Genomic DNA, 7500 nt, shown 5'->3' with positions numbered 1-7500 from the left:
GTTAAAAACAATGTTCATGCTTGTGTTTTAGAGAAAGTGAAACAGGATGCATATGATAGTTTGTGGGTTGAGTTAACCCAAACAAATGGCCAAAAAATGTATATAGGTGTAATATATAGGCCAAAGACATTATCATTAGCAGATGACAAACTGCTATTTCAAGAACTGACTAGTTTCTGCAACCGGGATTTATTGATAATGGGTGATTTCAATTTTACTGACATTGATTGGATGACCCTTGAACATGGCCATATAGGTAGTCGCTTGATTGATTTTCTTGGTGACAATTACTTAATTCAGCATGTAAAAGAGCCCACAAGATATGGAAACTTACTCGATCTTTTGATCACTAGCCGCGAAAGCATGGTAACTGATGTAGAAGTCGGTGAATCTGTTGCAAATAGCGATCACAACTTAGTTAGATTCAAACTCCTAAATATTTTTAGAATAGATACTTGTGCTTCTAAAATACCCGATTTCAGTAAAGCTCAGTTCATAGGACTACGTCAGGAGCTTCAGCTTACAGATTGGGAGGCAAAATTAAACGAAAGGCCTGTAGATCAGATGTGGGAAATATTTCAAAATACGCTCACTAAGATGATTCAAACTTACATTCCTTTTAAGGACAAACGTCCCCCAAATCAGGCTCGCCCAAAGTGGCTCGACAAAGAAACTGAAAAAAGTATTGCTAAAAAGAGACAGGCTTATAAGAAATATAAGTGCTCGGGTGCATCTAATGACTATGAAACTTATGTATCAATACAGAGAGATTTAAAAAAGACAATAAGGAAAAGAAAACGACAATACGAAATGAACATCGCTGATAAATCCAAAGAGAATCCCAAAGAATTCTATAGTTACATTAGAGATAAAAAGGTTGTTAGGAATCACATTGGTCCACTATTATCTGCTGACGGTCAACTTGAATATTCAAATGAAGGAATGTGTAATATCTTAAACAATTATTTTAGCTCGGTATTCGTAAACGAAACACCTCAAAGTGAATTCCAAACTGAAACCTGTGAAAAGTCTGGGGTAAACTTACTCACTACGGTAAATATAACAAAAGAAAAAATTAAAAGGTGTATAGACAAACTCAAAGTTAATAAAACACCAGGCCCTGACGGTTGGCATCCAAGAATCTTAAAGGAAATGAAAAATGAGATTGTTGTTCCATTAGAAATTATTTTCAAGAAATCCATCATATCCGGAGATGTCCCAAGAGAATGGAAGCTAGCTAACGTTACTCCCATATTCAAAAAAGGTGACAAAAAGAAACCAAATAACTATAGGCCTATAGGTTTGACTTCAATCGTAGGAAAAATAATGGAAACTATCATCAGAGATGCTATCGAACATCATTTAGAAAGTAACCGTTTGATAAATGATAGCCAGCATGGTTTCAGACGGAAACGTTCTTGCGTGACTAACTTACTCGAATTCTACAACACAGTTATCTCGAATTATGACAAAAGAAACAATATAGATTTAATATATCTAGACTTTGCAAAAGCTTTTGATACTGTCCCACACGAAAGACTACTTACTAAACTAGCTTTGCATGGAATAAGTGGTAGCCTATTAGGTTGGACTAGTAATTGGTTGAATGGTCGAAAACAGAGAGTTGTTTTAAATGGAAAAACTTCTGGATGGAAAAGTGTTGCAAGTGGAGTTCCTCAGGGTTCCGTTCTTGGGCCACTTCTTTTCATAGTATATATAAATGATATAGACCATGGACTAAAATCTACTGTTTCCAAATTTGCTGATGATACAAAACTGTGCGGAGTGGCAAATGATCACTCAAACCAATTAGATATTCAAGTAGATTTAGATAAATTACAGCAATGGTCTGAAAAGTGGCTAATGAAATTTAACACAAGTAAATGCAAGGTAATGCACATAGGTAAAAATAACAGTAAGTACGATTACAAGTTATTTGGTAATTCGTTAACAAAAGTGGATAGTGAAAAAGATCTCGGCGTAATTATCAGTAACGACCTCAAATCATCCAAGCAGTGTATTTCAGCCTCTGAGAAAGCAAATAAGATTCTGGGACTGATTGCGCGATCTTTTGATTTCAAAAGTCCATCACTCATTAACAAGCTATATAAATCGTTAGTTCGTCCACATTTAGAATATGCTGTTTCCGTATGGTCACCGAATCTCATTAAAGACATTGACAGACTGGAAAAAGTACAACGGCGAGCCACAAAACTGATTCCAAATATCAAAAATAAATCATACGAAAATCGACTAAAACACATGAATCTGTTTTCCCTAAAAAAGCGTAGACTCAGAGGTGACTTGATACAGGTCTTTAAGATTTTAAAGGGAATTGACAACATCAAAAGTGACAAAATTTTCACATTGAATGAGAATCAGACAAGAAACAATGGTCTCAAACTATCCGGAAATAGATTCAATTTGGAAGTAGGTAGAAACAACTTTGCCAACCGTGTAGTAAATTAATGGAATAAACTTCCTGCACAGGTAGTGCAATGTAGTTCAGTTCGAAGCTTTAAGAATCAGTTAGATAAATACCTAAGTAAGATGCTGTAATGATTATAATTTATCTTAAATTATTTGTTTTTGTTTTGTTATTATTTGTCTGTCTGATTTTCATTTATTTTGTTTTTGTTTTGTTATCATTTGTCTGTCTGATTTTCATTTATTATTAGTTATATGTCAATTTATCATTATTTACTATTTACCTGTTTGTTTATTATTCAACTATACCTATGCATTTATTTATGTATTTTATTTGTTATTTACATTATTATAGTTTTTATTTATTGTTTTATTATTAATATGATTTTTTTTTTCGCATCCGACCTAGATATGGATCAAAAGGTCTCCTGTCGGCATGCTCCGCCTTTGTTTGTAATCCTTTGTTTGTAATTAGGTGAGTGCTGAAACTATCAGTTGTTTTAAGTAAAGGTTAGACAACTTTATGGATGGGGATAATGTCATGGACATGGAACTGCCAAGTGTGGGCCTTATGGTCTCTTGCAGTCCCCTTCATTCTTATGTTCTTATGCTCTTATGTTTTGAGAACACCTCCTCTTCGGGAAGATATTGTCCCTAAGGATAGAAGCTAAAGGAAGAATACCTCGGTGGAGATGGAACTGCCTAGTGTAGGCCTTATGGTCTCTTGCAGTCCCCTCCATTCTTATGTTCTTATGCTCTTATGTTCTGAGAACACCTCCTCTTCGGGAAGATATTGTCTTTAAGGATAGAAGTACTGGAAAGGAAGAATACCTCGGTGGAGATAGAACTGCCTAGTGTAGGCCTTATGGTCTCCTGCAGTCCCCTTCATTCTTATGCTCTTATGTTCTGAGAACGCCTCCTCTTCGGGAAGATATTGCCCTTAAGGACAGAAGCGCTGGTAAAGGAAGAATACCTCGGTGGTGAGGGAACTCCCTAGTGTAGCCTTTATGGTCTCTTGCAGTCCCCTTCATTCTTATGTTCTTATACTCTTATATTCTGAGAACACCTCCTCTTCGGGAAGATATTGCCCTTAAGGATAGAAGCGCTGGTAAAGGAAGAATACCTTGGTGGCGAGGGAACTGCCTAGTATAGCCTTTATGGTCTCTTGCAGTCCCTTTCATTCTTATGTTCTTATACTCTTATATTCTGTGAACACCTCCTCTTCAGGAAGATATTGTCCTTAAGGACAGAAGCGCTGGTAAAGGAAGAATACCCCTGTGGCGAGGGAACTGCGAGTGTGATTTCGTAATAATCCATTTCGTGACAGGCAATATTTTTCTTTTTATTCTGGTTGACGTTATGCTATTCTCTTCATTGGGTCGCCCCCGGCAGACAAGGAATGAAGTGTCTCACACCTGTACACTCATCAAATGAACAAGTCTATCTATCTGTTTACCAAAGTCTTTTTCCCTTTTATAACGGAGGTAGCCAATGTCAAAATGCACGTACCTAGTCACACCCTTTTCACTCCCACACCCACCCAGTCCTCCCATTCGGGTCATAAGAACATAAGAATATAGGAGAGTGCAAAAGACCATAAGGCCTGCACTAGACAGTTCCATGTCCATGACCACCTGTCATCCCCATCCATAAAGTTGTCTAACTTTTTCATATAACAACCGATAGTTTCAGCGCTCACTACATCATGGTTACTAATTCTATTGCATTCGTTGATCATCCTATTAGTAAACCACCTCTTGCCTATTTCCTTCTTAAATCTAAAATAGTCTGATTTAAACCCGTTACTGCGAATCCTGTCCTGTTGTCTTAGTGTGATGACCTTGCGTCATAAAGATGGCTAAAGCGGGATGGAGTGATGGGACTAGGGACCCTCCGCTCTGTAACCCTTTGTGGTACATTCCTAAGAGAAGTCAAGACATTAATTGAATAAGTGAGAAGGAAATATATTCCAAAGTGTGTAACTGACGGAAGGATTTATATACTGGAATAGAGAGCGAATGCAAAAGTTGAATATTAATGGATGAAAACAGAACAAAGAAATTGACGAAGGAATGCAGATAGATCCATAGGAGATCGAGAAGGAAGATTAAGACAGGAAGTGGAAGAGTCTGCTGGGAGAGGTGGACCGCTCAGCCTCAGGGTGGATGAAGAAACCCCCTACCCTTCCCCCACCCCCATCCACTTCCCCGCTCATCCATCAAGATGACTAGCCCCCAGCTTGGGGCGGCAATCACAGTTATGCAAATCAATGTCCGTCGCGGAGATATGATCCGACCTTATCGAAGTAATAACAGACGGATGTCAACCTCACGAACTCGAGCCTCGTTCTCCGAACTGCCGCTTCCCACCTCGTGATGCCCGGGGAAGATCGCCGCGGCCCAATCTGCATACCCATTATTGAAGTCTCCGCTCGCCGCACGTTTTTCCTATCTGCATATCTATTACAGTAATTCGAGTCTGTTGTGTATTCCCCCCCCCCCCGTTTTTTTTTCTCTCTCCGGAGTTAATCCACCTAAACGTCGAGTTGACCATGTCTCCTCGGCTATTACTTTTTTTTGTAATTGTCATGGATATCACGTGGACCACAATCAAGTCGTATTGCTTTTACATGAAGGGTTCTGCTCAATACGTGATTTGCGTTGTGTAAAAGTCTCTCCTCGTGTTGCTATTAACACTCACTCGATCGTCCCGGAATGGAACTTCGCGGCGAAGACATGGATAACCCCATTTCTCTTGTAACCACTGACATAGAACGGACAATGACAGCTCCGCTAAGCGCAACCTCTACTTTTAGTAAATGCAGACCACTAGATTCCTTGCCTTTGCAGATTGAGAGGCGTCTGTCTATGAGACTAACAATTCCTGGCCACCACTAACTTTGCACTGCACATTGAATCCCCTTAGTGGGATATGGACTACATGGTGTTTATGCAGACCATACATCAGGAGATTTAAAACCACCTCTACGGACCAGACCCACATACAATTTTTAATGACTGGAGACTACAAAGAATGCTCACTTACTTTGGCACTAACTGCAAACTGAACCCCGTTTGTAAGGTACTGACTGGATGATTTTTATGCATACAATACTTCAGATTATCTAAAAATACCCCTACGGGCCAGACCCACACACACAATACTTTAATCACTGGAGATAATCTCCATTCAAAGAATGCTATTCATTTTTATCTTCTACTATCCCTGCTACCTGCTACTGCTAACAGCTAATTAAATTTCTCTTTTGCCACCTTTACTGCCACCACTTCAGCTCAATATTGTCCCCAACGATGGAAACTGATTGTTAGCCACTAAACACAATACATTTAGAATCACTGACATGGCTATCCTCTATAGTACAGTGAACCCTACCAACTCCTTGCCCCCTATATATCTATTACTACAGTGTGTGTGTGTGTGTGTGTGTGTGTGTGTGTGTGTGTGTGTGTGTGTGTGTGTGTGTGTGTGTGTGTGTAGTTCTTATGGTCTCTTATATTCTTATGCGTGCGTGCGTGTGTGTGTGTGTGTGTGTGTGTGTGTGTGTGTGTGTGTGTGTGTGTGTGTGTGTGTGTGTGTGTGTGTGTGTGTATGTATGATTCACCTTGGTCTTTGGATCACGTGTTGGACTCGTGATCGACAGCTATTTCCCTCCCGGAAGAGAGCTCAGAGCTCGTATGACCGATCTATGGGTAATGCTATGACCTTACACGCACACACACACACACACACACACACACACACACACACACACACACACACACACACACACACACACACACACACACACACACACACACACACAACTCCCCGCCCACGAGAGTTGGAGTAACGACTCGAAGCGCAGCGATACTGAAATAATTTCAGCCCTGAGCAGGATTCGAACAGGTACCGCCGGCATCCCCGTACTGACAGTCTGAGACTCTACCAACCGCGCCACCAAGTCGTGTCCGCGCCACTGAGTCGTGTGTGTGTGTGTGTATGTGTATGTGTGTGTGTGTATGTGTGTGTGCCCTTGCGTGTATTATATATGTGTTAGTGGGTGTAGATGTTAGATGATAGTACGGATAACATCCGCAAAGGACTTTATCCTGATTGAAAGAGGTTAAAATTAAACCTATCTAGATTAACCTCTTCCTCTGTAACCCTTCGGTACTTTAAGGACAGTTTAAGGGCATTCTGGACACTTTCTGGTCTGACAAAGGTTCCAATGAACCACGCCTTCCCCACCGATATCAACCCCAACAAGAAAAAAAAAAAGAGGATGTTGAATATAGAGGAGGAAATTAGCAATAATAATGATGATGATGATGATGATGATGATGATGATGATGATGATGATGATGATGATGATGATGATGATGATGATGATGATGATGATGATGATGATCATGATGATCATGATGATCATGATGATCATGATGATGATGATAACAATAATGATGATAATAATCATAATATTAATAATAATAATAATGATAATAATAATGTTAAAAACAAGAAGAAAAAAGAAGAAGAAAGAAGAAAAGAAGAAGAAGAAGAAGAAGAAGAAGAAGAAGAAGAAGAAGAAGAAGAAGAAGAAGAAGAAGAAGAAGAAGAAGAAGAAGAAGAAGAAAGTGTTCCGAAAAGTTTCTCTCATTTGGAAAACCCGAAACCCCCTGCTAGGCTGGCAACGGTTCCCGGATCTCCCCTCATCCTCGTGGATCTCTCACAGTGGACTCAACAGGGCATGCCAAGGTGCGTGCGACTGTCCTATCCATCAAATTAATTCTTGTCCGGGAAAAAAGATGGACGACGATCTGACACCGTCATTATTCCGACTGAACACCTGCTGCCGAAGGTGTTCGCGTTCAACACCAGAGCCAACCCCCCCCCCCACTCGCGCGCGCGTGCGCTCACAAAGGCTCTTCGGTGTGCTGAAAATTCTCCAAAGGCCGTGAAGGGTGGCTACACCGTGAGGCGCTTAATAGTCGTCAATACGTTGTGTAATACGACAGTCGGGGCGACGGCAAGGTCCCCTCCCACCACTCTACCCAACACAGATACGTTCACAAA

Source organism: Oratosquilla oratoria, chromosome 13 (assembly GCF_046742065.1).
Source record: "Oratosquilla oratoria isolate Oo_2021 chromosome 13, ASM4674206v1, whole genome shotgun sequence".
Lineage (NCBI taxonomy): Eukaryota > Metazoa > Arthropoda > Malacostraca > Stomatopoda > Squillidae > Oratosquilla > Oratosquilla oratoria.
This window is presented reverse-complemented; position numbering follows the sequence as displayed.